Raw genomic sequence first — 19,124 nt, 5'->3', positions numbered from 1 at the left:
AAGGAAATTTTCCCATCGAATTTCTTAATAGTATTACTCCTTCGGTAATGCCATGTCATAAATTAAAATTGAAAGTGGGTGCAATCATCATGCTATTGAGAAATCTCAATAATAAATGGGGTCTTTGTAATGGTACCAATTTATTATCAAAAGATTACGACCTAACATTATCGAAGCTGAAGTATTAACAGGATCTGCAGAGGGAGAGGTTGTTCTGATTCCAAGAATTAATTTGTCCCCATCTGACACTGGCCTCCCATTTAAATTGATTCGACGACGGTTTCCCGTGATGCCAGCATTTATGATGACTATTAATAAATTACAAGGACAAACTCTAGACAAAGTAGGCATATTCCTACCTGAACTCCTTTTTGCACATGGTCAGTTATATGTTGCCTTCTCTCGAGTTTGAAGAGCATGTGATGTTACAGTTAAAGTTCTAAATACTTCATCACAAGGGAAATTAGTCAAGCACTCTGAAAGTGTTTTCACTCTTAATGTGGTGTATAGGGAGATACTACAATAAGTTTAATCACTTTATCAGTCATTGTTTCCATCACTGTTGTTTTTATATCATGTTTTTGTTGTTTTTATATCATGTTTTTGTTTTTTTCATATCATGCTTTTGTTTTCATATCATATTTTTTTCATTTTTATATCATGCCTCTGTTGTTATATCCTTTTGTTACTGTTTATTTATTAATAAATTTATATATTATTTTCATATACATTTTACTAACTTCCTTTCATCTCTCACACTTCTATTATAGAGAAAGGGCAAATAGCAATATTAAAATATTTCTGCTAATTAATTCCCTTTTTATTTTTTTATTTTTTATATATATTTTTTAATTAAATCTTTATTGTTCAGATTATTACAGTTGTTCCTCTTTTTTCCCCCCATAGCTCCCCTCCACCCGGTTCCCACCCCACCCTCTGCCCTTACCCCCACCCCACCCCCCCGCACTGTCCTCATCCATAGGAGTACGATTTTAGTCCAGTCTCTTCCCGCACCCCCCACACCCCTTCCCCCCCGCCCCCCGAGAATAGTCAGTCCACTCCCTTACTTTTTCTTTTTAAATATATTTTATTGATTTTTTACAGAGAGGAAGGGAAAGAGATAGAGAGTTAGAAACATCAATGAGAGAGAAACATTGATCAGCTGCCTCCTGCACACTCCCCACTGGGGATGTGCCCACAACCAAGGTACATGCCCTTGACCGGAATCAAACCTGGGACCCTTGAGTCCGCAGGCTGATGCTCTATCCATGATGCTCTATCCACTGAGCCAAACCAGTTAGGGTGAGTCCACTCCCTTTTTAAGCGCCTGATTCTATTATATTCACCAGTTTATTCTGTTCATCAGATTATTTATTCACTTGATTTTTAGATTCACTTGTTGATAGATGTGTAGTTGTTGTTCATAATCTGTATCTTTAACTTTTTCTTCTTCTTTCCCTTCTTAAAGGATACCTTTCAGCATTTCATATAATACTGGTTTGGTGGTGATGAACTCCTTTAGCTTTTTCTTATCTGTGAAGCTCTTTATCTGACCTTCAATTCTGAATGACAGCTTTGCTGGGGTAAAGTAATCTTGGTTGTACGTTTTTGGTATTCATTACTTTGAATATTTCTTGCCACTCCCGTCTGGCCTGCAAAGTTTCTGTTGAGAAATCAGCTGACAGTCGTATGGGTACTCCCTTGTAGGTAACTGACTGTTTTTCTCTTGCTGCTTTTAAGAGTCTCTCTTTGTCTTTTGCTCTTGGCATTTTAATTATGATGTCTCTTGGTGTGGTCCTGTTTGGATTCCTTTTGTTTAGGGTTCTCTGCGCTTCCTGGACTTGTAAGTCTATTTCTTTCACCAGGTAGGGGAAGTTTTCTGTCATTATTTCTTCAAATAGGTTTTCAATATCTTGCTCTCTCTCTTCTTCTGGCACCCCCATAATTCGGATGTTGGTATGCTTAAAGTTGTCCCAGAGGCTCCTTACACTATCTTCATATTTTTGGATTCTTTTTTCTTTTTGTTTTTCCAGTTGGGTGTTTTTTGCTTCTTCATATTTCAAATCTTTGTCTTGATTCTTGCGATCCTCTAGTCTGCTGTTGGAACTCTGTATAATATTCTTTATTTCAGTCAGTGTATGCTTAATTTCTAGTTGGTCCTTTTTCATAACCTCGAGGGTCTCACTAGATTTCTTGAAGGTCTCACTAAATTTATCAGTGGTTTCTAGAAAATTCTTGAAAAACCTTATAACCGTGGTTTTGAACTCTATATCCAGTAGTTTGCTTTCCTCCATTTCTGTCATTTGTGACCTGTTTCTTTGTTTCTGCATTTTTTATGCTTCCCTGTGTTGATAGAGTGGCTTTCTGTGCTAGGTGTCCTATAGGGCCCAGTGACTCAGCCTCCCCAATTACCTGAGGTGGACACTCTTGGTGCACCCCTTTGTGGGCTTTGTGCACAGTCTTGTTGTAGTTAGGCCTTGATTGTTGTAGGTATCACTGGGAGGAATTGACCTCCAGGCCAATTGGCTGTGAGAATCAGCTGTGTCTGCAGTGGGAGAACTTCTGTGCTGGAGACACTATTCTGGGGTAAGACTTGCTTCAGTGGGGCTTTAGTGCTCACTGAGTCTGCCCCCTGAGTGTGTCCCTTATGGATCTGAGCAGTTGTAATCTGGATGGTCCCACTCTGACCACTGGGTACACTGGCTCTTGGATCTCTAAGGAGGTGCTAATTTAGCCTCTGCCTGAGGCTACCCAGGAGGAGCTATGGAGACATCTTCAGATTCCTCTTCTTTGTTTGGGGTTTGGAGGTGCTCAAATAAGGCCCAGCTGTGAAGCAATGCAAGCTGCTGTGGGGCCTTGGGCCTTCTTTTGGAAGTTCTGAGTCTCTCTGACCCAGCTGCAGTTTGTTAGGTAATTTTTGGATTGCAAAGGGCCAGGCCTTCATATGCAAAAGCCTCTGCGCACAGCTTGGGTGGGGCAGGGTCTCAGGGGATCAACAGGGTGGAGCAAGCAGCTATGGCTGCTCCTCAGTCCTACCCTAAGAGGCCCTGCTTCTCAGTGTCCTGGTAATCGTCTCAGTGTCTCGGTAATCACTGCAAGCACCTCTGAGAGAAAGCCGCCCTCGAGTTCCGACCAATGCCAGACAGTCCAGTTTCTCCCCGTATGAGTCTGGGTCCCCAGAGACTCTCCCGGAACTGGAGTTCACAGCAGTTGGGAGCTTGAGATTCCCTCCCGATTGAAAAAGACAACCGCATCCTCAGTTGCCAGCCCTTTCCACGTGCTCCTCCGTACCTCTGCACTTTACTTCCACGCCTCCTCTGAGTCTCAGTGTGCTTTTCTCTTTCCTTCTAGTTGTAGAATTTTTACTCGGCCAGCCTTCCTGTGGTTCTGGATGATGTCCGTTTTGACTTTTAGTATGAAGTGATTGTGCGAGGCAGCAATTTCCAGTTTTTAGCTATGCTGCCATCTTGGTTTCTCTCCAAAATATATTTTCTAATTCCCTTTTTAAAAAAATATATTTTATTGATTTTTTACAGAGAGGAAGGGAAAGGGATAGAGAGTTAGAAACACCAATGAGAGAGAAACATTGATCAGCTGCCTCCTGCACACTCCCCACTGGGAATGTGCCTGCAACCAAGGTACATGCCCTTGACCAGAATGGAAACTGGGACCCTTGAGTCTGCAGGATGATGCTCTATCCACTGAGCCAAACCGGTTAGGGCAATTAATTCCCTTTTAATGTGCACAAATTTCGTGTACTGGGCTACTAGTCTATAATAATAAATGCATAATATGCTAATTAGACCTGACGTCCTTCCAGATGAATCAGGGCTGAGAGGGAAGCCTGGATTCTAGGTCCTGCAGGCGGCCAGAGGGTAGCCAGGGTTCCATGTGCCAGAGGGAAGCTGGTGCCAGCAGCCCAGGGAAGGAAGGTCTACTCTTGCACGTTTTTCATGCATTGGGCCTCTAGTTTTATATATTACAATCAGAAGTGAAGATTCAAGTGGGTTACATGAAATCCATTGGTGATACATTAGGGGGTAAGAGGAGGTGGTTCCTGTAGTCTCCATCATGGCAAACACAAGGGCCAGAATAGACTTAGAGTTGCTGCATCCACCTGCACCATGGAAACCATGAGGTCTCATGACTCACCCTACAAGATGATCTTTTCAGCCAAAGAGCTCCACTGAAAAGGCACAAGGAGTTCCTTGAATGTATAGAGAGATTTTCCCGGTAGCCTTGGCATATGGTCCTAATGGAAAGAGTTACACAAGGTTCAAGCAGCTGCTCTGTTGGAAGGTCATTGAGAAGATGCCACAGCTGGTCAACCAATGAGGTATAACTGGGCAATGAGATTCCTTCCTCCCACCCCTGTCCTTGGGATATATGTTCTGCCCACTGATGGAGAACTAAAGCCATTTCAAGGACGGAGGTTTGAGAGGACAATGCTGCTGACCCCATCTGACTGGGTGACCCAGTGAAGGCTTGTAGGTAAACTTTGAAGATTCTGGTGGGCAGTGTAGAGGTCTACTGCTCTAATGGCCACCCAAGAACACCCTGGTAAGCAAGTTCCTTTGCTTATTAGAACTGCCACTTAAAAATCTGGAGTGGTCTGTCTCTTTCTTTGGTCTTTCCTTTTCTTTCATGGTTGGGGGCCAGTTTCAGTGTTCACTGGAGAACTCCCAAGTTGCACTCCAGCATTTCTTATATCTGAGTGAAAATAAGGAAGCAATGGATCCTTTTTGTGGTAGAAAGCATGAAGTACCTTTAAATGGCAGGAGAACGGATATTTGTTTGTACCTAAAAATATTTTTCTTTGTGGTCTGAAATATAAACATGGTCTTTGAAATAGTGGTGGAAGAATCTATGACATTTTTCTATCTAGTTAAGAAGGCAATACATCATAATCATAGCATGTATTTTGAAGATTTCAGAGTAGGAAAAATAACCACCTATAGATGAAATCAAAACAGCCACCACAGAATTATATTAAAAGCATTTACTTGGCTGGGGCTCGGGAGCAGACCCGGGCGCCGCCGCAATGGCGTGCCGACCCTTGCCGCTGCGTGTGTCTCTCCTGCTGCTGCTTCTGCCGCTCCCGGGGCTGCTCGCAGGCTCCTGGAATCCGGCCGGCTACCTGCTCTCCTGCCCATGCATGGGGCGCTTCGGGAAGCAGGGTAATCACTTCTTGGGCTCCCTGGCATTTGCAAAGCTATTGAACAGCACACTGGCTGTACCTTCTTGGATTGAGTACCAACATCACAAGCCTCCATTTACCAATATCCATGTGTCTGTCCAGAGGTACTTCAAGCTGGCTCCCCTCAAGGCCTACCATCGGGTCATCAGCCTGGAAGACTTCATGGAGAAGCTGGCCCCCACCCATTGCCCCCCCCCCCCCCCAGAAGCGGGGAGGATACTGCTTTGAAGGGGCAGCCCAGAGAAGTCCTGATAAAAAGACCTGCCCAATGAAGGAAGGAAACCCCTTTGGCCCATTTTGGGATCAGTTTCATGTGAGTTTCAACAAGTCGAAGCTTTTTTCAGGCATTTTCTACAGAGCTTTCTACAAAGACCAGTGGATCCAGAGATTTTCTCCAAAGGAACATCCAGTGCTGGCCTTGCCAGGGGCCCCAGCCCAGTTCCCCATCCTGGAAGAGCATAGGCCACTGCAGAAGTACATGGTATGGTCAAAGGAGATGGTGAAGACAGGAGAGGCCTGATCCACACCCACCTCATCCGGCTCTATGTCGCTATTCACCTACGCATTGGCTCCTACTAGAAGAATGCCTGTGCCATGCAGAAGGATGGGACTGCGGACTCCCACTTCATGGCCTCTCTGCAATATGTGGGCTATAGCCGAAACTCAGCGACCCCTCTCACCATGACTATGTGCCTCCCAGACCTGAAGGAAATCAAGCAGGCCGTGGAGCTCTGGGTGTGGGCTCAAAACGCCAGGTCTGTCTACATTGCCACGGATTCTGAGAGTTATGTGCCAGAGATCCAGCAGCTCCTCAAAGGGAAGGTGAAGGTGGTGAGGCTGCAGCCTGAGGTGGCCCAGGTCGACCTGTACATCCTTGGCCAAGCTGACCACTTTATTGGCAACTGTGTCTCCCCCTTTTCCACGTTCGTGAAATGGGAACGAGACCTCATGGGGAGGCCATCCTCCTTCTTTGGCATGAACTGGCCCCCACAATTTCGGGACGAGTTCTGATCTAGGCTGGAGCATATCACCAGCCCAGCTGGTCCCTCCAGCTAGGCCTGGCACCCAGAGCTGCTCCCAGGATTGATCCCCAAAGGAGCAGGCCAAAAGGAGAAGGAGCTGCCAAGGATAAAGAAAAGTACCAGGGACTTCCTGGGGCGGAAGATGGTCCATCTCCCAGGGTACAGGACTTCCAAGTTCCTAGGAGCCAGATCATCTTCCCTGCTCCTGTACTTCTGGGAGTTTCTCGCACCAGCAAAACAGTCCAACCACTGTCTTTTGGTCTACTCTGCTCTTATTAGGGGCAGAAATAGAATATTGGGGACCAGCTATAATTATAAGAAATACTAGAGGCCCAGTGTGTGGGTTCATGTACCGGTAGAGTCCCTCAACCTGGCGTGCTCCCTCTCAAAGCAGCAGGTGGCCGGGGAGGAGCCCGAGACAGGGCTGGGCCCCCAAGCAGCTCCTGCTCATCCCAGCCCTGTTGCGCCAGCAGCTGCAATTGCCAGCCGTGTGCCTGGCATGAGCCTGGCATCTGGCGCCTGTCAGTCAGCTGGATGGCGCTCCCACTGTGGGAGTGCACTGACCACCCGGGACAGCTCCTGCATTGAGTGTCTGCCCCTTGATGTCAGTGCACGTCATAGCAACTGGTCAAACGGTCGTTCGGTCACTTAGGCTTTTATATATATAGATTAATCATGCTCTGTTAACTGTCATTGTTTTGTTCTGATTAAAGAAAGTAAATTCCCACCTGGCTGGGAGTTGCACGCGGGACCTGGGAGCTCACCTGGAAATTCGTCCCATCCTCCATATCTGGGAGCTGCCTGTTATCATGGAAAGATTAACAACCTTGTTGCAGAAACCAGAGGTACCAGCTCTTTACAAGCCCCCAGGCTTTTAAAAAACTCCAGGCCTTTGCAAACCCCCAGCCCACATTACCTGTAAACTGCCCAGTTTGCATACCTATTCTTATCCCTTTTGCCTACTTCCCCATGTAATCTTTGTCCTTCTACCCAATATAAGCAGCTGGTTTATGGGGGAGAGAGGGATAGAGAGCAGATTTTTGTGGATGACCTGCTGCTCTCTCATACTGCCAGCATTATTGGAATAAACGTTCATATATGATTCAAAAAAAAAAAGCATGGTTATTTTACCGGCCAGTTTAGATTTTATGTTTTAAAAATGATATATATGTATGTCTATATTATTTATTTGGGAAAAGAAAAGAGAGGGAGAGAGAGATATAAACATCAATGAGAAAGAAACATAGGTAGGCTGCCTCCTGCATTGGGGACTGAGTATAACCCGGGTATGTGCCCTGACCAGAATCAAACCAGCAGTCTCTTGGTGCAAGGGTTGATAGTTCAACCACTGAACCACACTGTCTGGGCAACTGTTTTAGTGTTTATAAGATAATGATAACAATGGCAATGAGAATAGGAACTGGAATGCTAACATAATAATCAAGACACTTTACGACACAAACACTTGTATAGTATATGACTGTCTAACTGCTAGGGCTGACCCAGCAGCCCCTGAGTGACAGATGAATGATGACTCGGACACACATTTTTGTGAAAGAGAGGGCTAAGGCACTACTTGGCTATGGCCGCCAAGTAGCCCCATTCGCCAGCCTCCTCTGGCCTTTATTGACATAACAGCTTGAACTAAAATTAACCTCTAGATACAATCAGCAACGTAAGCATCCTTGAGAAAGCACATGCTTCTACAAGGTCGGGTCTAAATGACTAAACACAGAGATTCTAGCAAAATACCCCGGGGAATCGGACTTGTTTGGAAAAGTCCAGGTAGGGGCTGCCACCTTCGGCAAGATCCCCTCAGAGGCCCCCAACCTTTCAGAGAATCCTCCTTACAGACATTCCAACCAAGTCCTGTGCTTCCCCACATCTAACCACTGAATGGTACACCCAAACCAATACAGGAAAATGAATACTTAAAATAAATGCACTGGTAGAGGCTTACTCAGTGTAAGACACTCAGCACCACGGGAGGATTGGCTCAGTACTTTACATCTTCAGAGACTCCTAAACATGGAAGCACTAATCTGATCACCTTTGGTTAGAGAGGCAATTGAGACTTCGGGAGCTAAATGACTTGTCTCTCTTACATAGATAGTCAGTAGGGCAGCTCAGATTCATCACCACAAAAACAAACAAACTGCAGACATATTTCTTCAGTGAATATCCTCTCTTATATAATAAAAGTCCAGCGACCATAACGGCATAATGACCAGAACGACCGGTGGACCAGTCACTATGATGAGCAATGACCACCATGGGCCAGACGCTCAACGCAGGATCGGGAAGGGGGCACAATGAGGCCTGGAGGTGCATGCTATCATCAGGAATCCCAGGAACTGCAAGCCCAGAGCTTTCTTTCCAATAAAAAAAATAAATTGAAAAACCAAATATGCTGACGCCGCCAACCTGGGAAGAATGGCTCCAGGAGGGAAAGGCCTCCCCAGGCCCCACCCAGGCCAGCTGGTGCACTGTGAACTCGCAGGAACTCAACAGTGATATGCAGAAAGCAGAGCCCCTCCGACTTCAAAGCCAGTCTGCTGTTAACCATGAGTGCCCTTTTTGTTCAAAGAAAGGACATATTAACCTGGCTGAGAGTCATATGTCCCCCGGGAGCTGGGAGTCAACCTTGGAATGCGGTCCATTCTTATTCAAGAACTGTACATTATCATGGAAGCATTAACCTTGTAGCCCAACTTAGCCCATATAGTTTATTTCCCCATGCCTGTAATCCTTACTTCTCCATGTAATCTTTGTCCTTATATTCATAAACAAAGGAAGAGCAAACCAAAATCCCTAAAAGATAAACAGCCAAAATTACATTGCAGACAAACAGAAATCTCACTAGCTGTTTCTGGTGGCTGAACCCTGAGAGGGAGAGCAAGAAGAACCCCAAAGATTAAGAATTCTTGGCAGCTGCTGGGATGTTCCTGCAATCTCTCTCACACTTTCAACCTCACCACACATAACTAGGCTTCCCCAAAATGGGACTTGTCTCCTCTTTAAACAAATTAAACAACAACAAAGAGACACAAAACATCAACACTACAGGCATGCAGAACACACTAAAAGTTTACCACAGAATGTCCAGCATTAAATATTACCAAAGCAATGTCTTTTGTCCCTGGTTTGGGAACTGCCCCTCTCTAGAATTTCAGTATACTCCCAATGGATTATTCTAAAAAATGGGCTGGGGCCTTTTCTAGTTGTCTCTACCTCCCTTTGTCTGGGGGAATTTTCCTAGGACATGTGCCATCGGCCATGTGCCATTGGCCACGTGTCTCCCCACCCCCACATTCTGTTTGCTCTGGGAAAATTCAGTAATGGCCTAGCCACCTATTGTTTCTCTTCTATGGAGATAAATCAGGAGCACGCTTCCTACAGAGGGGAAATGGGGTATAGACATTTATTAACTTCAGAATAGTTCTGAGACAGTCTTTAAATTTTCTTATTAATTTCCATCTTTTTAGAAGAATTTTTTTTCTATGCTTTTCCTTAGAAGCTTCTAATTTCCAAATCAAGATATGCTTCCCATATAATCATTCAATTTAATTTCAGAGCTGGCATTTTCTAATTTCTGCATGCAAAATATTAATGTAGGTACCCAAAACAAACTGCATTTTGGCCATTTTTCAGTTAATATTTTCTAGTTAAATCTTCCCATTTCTGTAAAGTACTTGCAAGTAAAGGCTTCTATCAGGAGTATTAAATGAGGGCTGGGTTTTTGGGAGCTTCTGGCCTGCCTGAAGGCACAATATCCCATGTTAATTTTTGTTAATTTTTGGATATCTGTAGTCTGAGCAAACTTTCTAGACATGTTATGTAGTGGGTCAAATGTTTCTCTCCTGGCTGTCTAAAACCACAGGAAAGGTTCAGGGCCTGGGCAAACCAAGCCTTATGATGGCCCCCTAAATGAGCCATTCAGTTAATTACAGTTGCGTTGGGACTTCCCTATAGGGCTCCTGTGTTTCTGACACCTCCACAAAGATTCTTAGTCACCTAAGAACACCCTAGAATCAGACTGGAAGGAGAATGTGCCCCTTTATCTTCGGAGCTGAATGAGTTCAGCTCATTTATATGGGGAAGGTTATTTTTGCTCAAACTCTCAGCAATTCCAACTAAAAAGCCAAAATCAAAACCAGCCACCCATTTTTTCTTTCTTTTTTTTTCCTTCACTCCCACCTTAGCCTGGGTTCTGTCAACCCTTAGCCTGGGGTTCTATCAACCCTGGTTCCACCTCAAGGATTTTAAAACACAGCTCAAATAAAGTTAGGCCCTCTACCAAAGCAAGGGAAAGTCCTGGATCCAAGAGACAACTCACCCACGTTCACCCAATGGGCAGAGAACCAGCGGGCTCAATGGGCCCTTTGCTGGATCCTAGCACCAAGTCCAAGTCCAAGGGATGGTCCTGGGTGAGCTTCTTTGGAATCCTGCCGACTACACCAAGTAATGTTAATGGGGGGAAAAAAACCATTGAAACCTGTAAAGAATTTTTGTGAGTTTATTTGAGCCAAACTGTCGACATATGCCAGGAAGCAGAACCTCAATGAATTGAGATAATGCTCCGGAGAATGGCGGGTTACATCTGTATTTACTAGTATACACTGAAATCAAAGGAAGGGATGTCGGTGGGTTACATGAAATCCATTGGTGATAGACTAGAGAGGCGGGAGAAAGCAAAGCGGGTGAAACCCTTGGGATTGGATCAAAAGTAAAATAATAGATACATACTTAGGTGGATCCAGGAACAATTAACATGATAATGAGGGAATCTGTGGTATCTGTCCTGGCGCCCAGCACATTTGGTTGTGCCCCAGGGGCTCCAGAAAAAGGGAAGTTACAAGTTACCCAGACATTTCAAGGGTATGTTATTATAGATGCAAAAAGACAGGTAGGCTCAGTGAAGGTAAAGGTTGACCTTGTCAGTGAAGATACCAGCCTAGGATATAACTGCCCACCATAACTGCTTTTAGTTAAAGTTTAATTTTAGACCATCTTTTGTGGTGACTTTAGGTCTCTGAGTTTGCAAGACTGCCATGCAGGCCTTCCCTGAGCTTGTCAGGTTAGCATGTGGCCCTTTTCGTACACAAACCATGCATGTGTCCTTGACCGGAATCAAACCTGGGAACCTTCAGTCTGCAGGCCGATGCTCTATACACTGAGCAAAACCAGCTAGAGCAATAAAATATTTTTATAAAACAGGAAAAGTGTTCCTTTATTAGAAAAATGTACATGCAGCCCTTGTCAAGTAGCTCAGCTAGAGTTGTCCTGCTACTCCAAGGTTGCAGGTGAGATTCCCAGTTATGACACATGCAAGAGGCAATCAATGAATGCATAGATGAGTGAAATAACAAATCAATGTGTGTGTTTTTCCCCCTCTAAAATCAACATTTGAAAAGTGGAAATAGTTAAGGGAGCTCTAAGATGACAACAGGCATAACAACATTTGTGTCATAGGGATAGCAGAAGAGAAGAAAGGAAGCAAAGAATTGTAACACTTTTGAAAAAAATAATTACTGAAAATTTCCATAATCTGGCAAAAGAAAATAGGCACAAGTCCAGGAAGTACAGACAGTCCCAAACAAGATGAACCAAAGGCCCATTTTAAGACCCATCATAATTAAATTGCCAAAGATCAAAGACAAAGACCATCTTGGAGGCAGTAAGAGAAAACCAGCTGGTTACATACAAGGGAAATCCCATAAAAGTGTCAGCTGGATTTTTTAAAATATTTTTTTAAAATATATTTTATTGATTTTTTACAGAGAGGAAGGGAGAGGGATAGAGAATTAGAAACATCAGTGAGAGAGAAACATCGATCAGCTGCCTCTTGCACACCCCTACTGGGGATGTGCCTGCAACCCAGGTACATGCCCTTGACCGGAATCGAACCTGGGACCCTTCAGTCCGCAGGCCGACGCTCTATCCACTGAGCCAAACTGGTCAGGGCTTTTAAAAAAATATTTTATTGATTTTCCACAGAAAGGAAGGGAGAGGGAGAGAGAGTTATTAACATCAATGAGAGAGAAACATCGATCAGCTGCCTCCTGCATACCTCCCACTGTGGGAGGTACCTGCAACCAAGGTACATGCCCTTGACTGGAATCGAACCTGGGACCTTTCAGCCCGCAGGCCGATGTTCTATCCACTGAGACAAACCGGTTAGGGCAGTGGTCGGCAAACTGCGGCTCGCGAGCCACATGCTGCTCTTTGGCACCTTGAGTGTGGCTCTTCCTAAGCCTTAGGAGTACCCTAATTAAGTTAATAACAATGTACCTACCTATATAGTTTAAGTTTAAAAAATTTGGCTCTCAAAAGAAATTTCAATCGTTGTACTGTTGATATTTGGCTCTGTTGACTAATGAGTTTGCCGACCATTGGGTTAGGGCATCAGCTGGATTCTTAATAGCAACTTTGCAGGCCAGAAGGATTTAGCCTGGAACATTTTTATTGATGAGAGGCGGGGGGGGGGGGGGGGAACACATCAACATGGGAGAAACATCAATTGGTTGCCTCCTTCACCCACCCTGACCAGGGTTGGAACCAGCAACATGGATATGTGCCCTCACAAGGACTCAAACTGGCAACCTTTCTGTGCACAGGACAATGTCCAACCAACTTAGCCACACAGGCTAGGGCCGGCATGGAATATTCCTAGTAATGATAAGAAAGGACCTATAACCAAGATTACCCTACCTAGTGAGACTATAATTCAGACTTTAAAAAAACAAAGCAGATAAAGACTTTCCCAGACAAGAAAAAAGCTAAAGATGTCGAGTGCCATTAAATCAGTTTTACAAGAAAAGTTAAAGGGCATTCCTTAAAAAAAAAAAATTAAAATATGTATAACACAATGGTAATGACATTCCTATCAATAATTACTTTAAATATAAATGTTCTGAATGCTCCAATCAAAAGACATAGGATGGCTAAATGGATTTTTAACAAAACATATATATGCTGCCTACAAGAGACTCACTTGAGATTGGAAGAAACACACACTACCTAAAAGTAAAAAGAGGGAAAAGGATATTTTATGCAACTGGAGATGAAAGAAAAGCTGGTCCAGTAATACTTACATCAGACAAAATTTTACCACAAAGGTTATAACAAGAGACCAAGACTGACATTTTATAATGGTAAAGTGATCAGTCCAACAAGAAAATGTAATCCTTGGAAACTTTTATGCATCTAACATAGAAGCACCTAAATACTATAGGAAGCAAGTACTGGGATGGGGCATAACTTGAGATATTGACAGTAAGACAGTATTAGTAAGGTATTTTAACATTCCATTGAAATCAATGGATAAATCACCCAGACAGAAAATCAACAGGGAAACAGAGGTCTCAAATGACACATTAGATCTGATAGTTTTAATTGATTTACATAGAACATTTTACCCAAAAGCAACAGAATATATATTCTTTTCACGTGCATATGGAACATTTTCCAGGACACACCACCTGCTGGGCCACAAAATAAGTCTCCATAAATTTACAAAATTTGAAATCATATCAAGAAAGGTCACAAATGACAATGGATAAAAGTAGAAATCAATTACAAGAAAAAACCTGAAAACCACAAACACATGAAGGCAAAATAGTACTCAACTAAACAATGAAGGGTTAACAGAGATCAAGGGGAAAAAAATCAAAAGATACCTTAAGGTAAATGAAAAGACAATGACCCCAAATCTATGGGACACAGGCAAAGCAGTTCTAATAGAAAAAAATATAGCACTAGTATAGGCAAAGCTAATAAATAACTTAATCTCAATTTAAAAATCTAACCTTACACCTAAAGAGACTAGAAAAACAACAACAAATAAATCCCAAATAAAAGAAATAATAAAGAAATGAGTATCCCAGCCACTGTGACTCAATGTTTGAGCGTCGACACATACCGAAAGGACCCTGGTTCGATTTCCAATCAGGACACAAGCCAAAGTGTCCAGGTTGCTAGGGCTTGAAACGCAGCAGGGGGCATGCAGGAGGCAGCAGATCTGTTTCTCTCCCCCTCTCTCTCTCTCCCTGTCTCTTTCTCACTCTCTAAAAATCAATAAAAACTTATTTAAAAAATAAATGAGCAACAATAAAATAGGTTCTAAAAATATATAAAAGATCACGGAAACCAAAAGCTAGTTCTTTGGGAAAAAAAACACACCATAAGATTAATAAAACTTTAACTAGAGTCATAAAAAAAAGATAGGACCCAAATACATAAAATAAGAAATGAAAGAAGATAAGTGACAATGACGTCACAGAAATACAAAAAAATTATAAGAAAATATTACGAATAACAAAATGCCAACAAATTTGCAAATCTAGAAAAAAGGATAGCCCTAGCTTGTTTGGCTCAGTGGATAGAATGTCAGGTTTGATTCCGGTCAAGGTCACACGCCCAGGTTGCGGGCTCCATCCCCACTAGGGGGCGTGCAGAAAGCAGCCGATCAGTGATTCTCTGTCATCATTGATATTTCTCCCTCTCCCTTCATCTCTGAAATCAATAAATATATATTACCAATAAATAAATTTAAGAAAAAAGGATGAATTCCAAGAAACATACAATTTTCCAAGACTGAGTAAGAAGAAACAGGAAATCTGAATAGACATATAATTACTAATAAAATTGAATCCATAATAAAAAACTCCCAACAAACAAAAGCCCTGGACTGAATGGCTTCATAGGTAAATCTCACCAAGTTTAAAAAAATAAATAAATAAACAGGTATCCTTCTCAAACTATTCCATAAAATTTAAGAGAAGGAATGGCTCCCAAACTACATTTATGAGGCCACCATTACCCTGATTGCAAAATAGACAGGTCAATATCTCTGATGAACATAAATGCAAAAATCCTCAACAAAATATTAGCAAACCAATACAGCAATATATTAAAAATATCATATACCATGGTCCAGTGGGATTTATTCCCCAGATGCAAGGTAACTTCAACATTCTCAAATCAATCACCTGATACACCACATGAATAACAACAACAAATCATATAATCATATCATTGAATACAAAAAAAGCATTTGATAAAATTCAGCATTCTTTTATGAATGAAATTAACAGCGAGGTGGGGTTAGAGGGAATGTACCGGAACCTAATAAGAGCCATATATAGTAGTAACAAACCTACAAACACAAAAATAAATTAATTAAATAAAAAATTTTTAAAGGGGCAGTTTCCAGCAGTGCCTTCGCCTCGTGGGGCCTGGAACCTGGGCTTCCAGGTTGCAGCTGTGGATATAGGAAGGCAGGGAGGGGTTGGGAGGGGGTTGGATGGTGAGGCCATGGGGTGGGCCAGGCTCTGCGAGTGAGTCCAGGACCTCTAAGTGCTTCTACCTTTGCCCCCAAGGCCAGAAACTGCCCCATCCCTGCTGGAGCCAGTGGTGGAGGGCCCTGGTGGGGGAGGTCTAGGGCCCCTGGAAACGCAGACCAAAGAGCAGCAGCAAGAACAGCGTTGGTCCCCACAAAGCACCCATGGTCAAGCAGTTGTTTTCTTCTTCTTTAAAAAGTTGGATGATGGTTTCAAAGCTCCTTGGACCTAGCCTGTACCTGTCGTAGCCAGAACAGCAGACTCAGTCACTGGAGTGTGTTTACTGAAAACTACTTGCTGGAGAAGGAAGAGCCAACTCCTTAGAGGAGCCTGATGATTGATTCTTACCAGTCTGGCCAACCTCCATATACATCTTCCACATGATAGTGAAGCGTAGTAATTCCTCCTGTTGGAAACTACTGTTTGAACTATGTTATTCTTAGACAGTCTCTTATTCTGTAGGTCAACTCTGTTATTTTCAGAGAGTTCCTTATTCTGTGAAATAACTGTTTTTGTTTGAGTAATAGTAAAAGATAAAAACTTAACTGTCTGGCCCTAACCGGTTTGGCTCAGTGGATAGAGCCTCGGCCTGTGGACTGAAGGGTCCCAGGTTCAATTCCAGTCAAGGGCGTGTACCTTGGTTGTAGGCACATCCCCAGTAAGGGTGTGCAAGAGGCAGCTGATCAATGTTTCTCTCTCATTGATGTTTCTAACTCTCTATCCCTCTCCCTTCCTCTCTGTAAAAAATCAATAAAATACATTTAAAAAAATAAACAAACAAACAAACAAAAAAACCACTTAACTGTCTGACCTTGCAAGCTAGCCATCTAAAGTAATGGATTAATACTGATAATAATTCCCATATTCTTATGCCAAATGTTTGTTCTTTATGTACCCAAGATTACAAACTGTCTGTAACAATAACGCCCTTTGTAAAACCTGCAGACAAAGAAGCTCAAAAGTATAAATACAGGAAACTTCCTGTGTGACTTGGCTCAGAGATTTGGAAGAGACACCTCCCTCTGGGCTGCGCGCAATAAACAACTCCTAATTAACTGGCTCATTAAGGCATCTTGTATCTCATTCACTGATTTATGATACAACAAGAGAGGAGCACTTGTTGCAACCTCTGTAGCCCTAAGAGATGCCTTCTTAGTGCAGTGGTTGTGCTCTAGTCTCTGGAACCAAAAGACCTGTCTGAATCCCAGCTCTGTCCCTTTGCTAGGTGATGAGGTGGCTATGAGAATGCACCTCACAAACCCGCACAACAAGAAGCTTAATTGACCAAGGAGCCCAACTGCTGTGCTCTGAAGTGCAGCCCTGCATCTGCGCCAAGGCCTTGCTGCTTTCACAGATCAGCGACCAAATATGACAGAGATGCTAAGGTAGGCCTGTTTCTGGGAGACACAATGTTAGGGTTGCCGAAGGAGGAACACACGAGGCCAAGGTGGTACGGGATTATAACTTTATAAGGTCATCTGGAGACCAGATGGGCTGAGCCCCCAAATGGCACCAGTCCCCAAAGACGGGGAGTCAGAGGTTTTTAAAGGACTCTAGGCGGGCTTTTTCTGGGTGGAGAATTCTTTGTGCAGGTCTGGATTCTGGGAAACTCTGGAGGGGAGAGATAATGGTCTTAGCAAGTGGAATGTGGCCTAAGTAGGTGGAATGTCCATTGTGAAGTGGCCTAAAGTTCAGTAACCAGGGGAGAGGGTATGGATTCAATTGTTTGATCAGACCTAACATTCCAGCCTTTTTGTTTTATGGAATAGGGAGGAAGGTCCTATCTTCTGTATTGACTTCCGGCTGAGGAGGGACGTCGAGCGCACAGGGGAATGGACTTTGATAGTTGTGGGCTGGACGAGGGATAGAGCAGCATGACTTCCCTGAGAGACTGGTTGGTGAAGGCTCTAAAAAGAAGGAAATCTCATCGCATGGTACTTGAAGTCCCCTGCTGAGTGACTTGGGAGGTAAAAGCTGGTCCTGAGGTTGCCACAGCGTCACTTGTCTGGTTTTGCTGCTTTTCTGGGAGCTGAAATACAACTGAGGTCTAGATGTTATCTTTAGGGAGGGAAAGCTCAGGGGTCTAAGTTGCCTGACTAGTGATATGAAAAGGGAGCATAGGTGACCCTGGTGGGGAGGTTTTTGTTTTCCCAGCTTTGCCCCTTGCTGTGCATCCACAGCTTTCTGGTAGGTCCTGAGACAGGACTTCAAAATAGGCAGAGCAGTGGTTAAGCTCCCTATGGCAGTTCCAGCCCCTGCTGTGATGCCGAGGGTTAGGAGGAGAGGGATTATCTGGGCTGCCCTCTTGTGTCGGATATGATGGGCTACCGGAACAGGTAAAGACTGATTATTGGGGGCCACATCTACATTGGGTGAGAGATAGATGAGAGTACAGGTTCCTGTCCAGTTGGATCAGGAGGCAGATGTATGTGTGTATTTTCCCCACAGAGGAAGAAAAATCCCTGATCATGGAGACAGGGTGAAAGGTATAGAGAGGAGTGGACTAAAGGGTATGAGGTTTCTTTCCTTTTCCCGGTTCCAACCTCCAAGCTGAGAGGGTAGTCGCCATGGCATTACCAATAAGAGTGACAGATGAGTGGTTGAGAGTCTATTGCAGTGAAAGTAGCAGGAATGCGAGAATGGGCCGTTATCCAAGGGGAAAGCAAAAGGGAAGGAAAGGAGCTGTTGAAGCCTGGGGCCTGGACGGTTGGATAAGTAAAACAGTCCAGCTATAGGAAATAACCATTGGTTTCTGGGGAGACCTGGTAGTCACCACGTGGGACCAATGGTCGTTTGCTAATTCTAGGTTAACTGTGGTGTTGCAAGGTGATGATGGGAGATGGCCTATTATTATACTGCCCTGTGACCTTGTAAAGTATATGGGGGCTTGGGCGATTAGTGGGGTGGGTAGAGTGATAGGACCTGTGACTGGGAGAGAGGAAGGAGCTACCTTAGTAAGAGATAGAATGTAAGCACAGAAAAGAACGGAGGCCTAATATCCCTCATGAACATAGATGCCAAAATCCTCAAAAAAATCTTAGCAAATCGGATCCAGCAGTACATCAGAAAGATCATACACCATGACCAAGTAGGATTTATCCCAGGGATGCAAGGATGGTACAATACCCACAAATCAATAAACGTGATACATCACATAAACAAATTGAAAGAAAAAAACCACATAGTCATATCAATTGATGCAGAAAAAGCATTTGACAAAATCCAACACCCATTTTTTATAAAAACTCCCAGCAAAGTGGGAGTAGAAGGATCATACCTCAACATAATAAAAGCCATATATGACAAACCCACAGCCGCCAACATACTCAATGGGCAAAAACTAAAACCATTTCCCTTAAGAACAGGAACAAGACAGGGATGCCCAGTCTCACCACTCCTGTTTGACATAGTACTGGAAGTATTAGCCATTGCAATTAGACAAGAAGAAGAAATAAAAGGCATCCAAATTGGAAAAGAGGAAGTAAAACTGTCCTTATTTGCAGATGACATGATATTATACATACAAAACCCTAAAGTCTCCATCAAAAAACTACTAGACTTAAT

General features: G+C 43.5%; 2 pseudogenes; one reads left to right on the top strand and one right to left on the bottom strand.

Moving 5' to 3' along the window:
* LOC102427079 overlaps nucleotides 1–19,124 on the bottom strand; it is a 79,206-nt pseudogene that overhangs the window by 25,526 nt on the left and 34,556 nt on the right.
* On the top strand, nucleotides 4,539–6,208 carry LOC102429862 (annotated as a pseudogene).

Source organism: Myotis lucifugus, unplaced genomic scaffold (assembly GCF_000147115.1).
Source record: "Myotis lucifugus unplaced genomic scaffold, Myoluc2.0 scaffold_462, whole genome shotgun sequence".
Lineage (NCBI taxonomy): Eukaryota > Metazoa > Chordata > Mammalia > Chiroptera > Vespertilionidae > Myotis > Myotis lucifugus.
The sequence above is the reverse complement of the archived record's forward strand: the minus strand, read 5'-3'. Positions and strand labels throughout refer to the sequence as shown.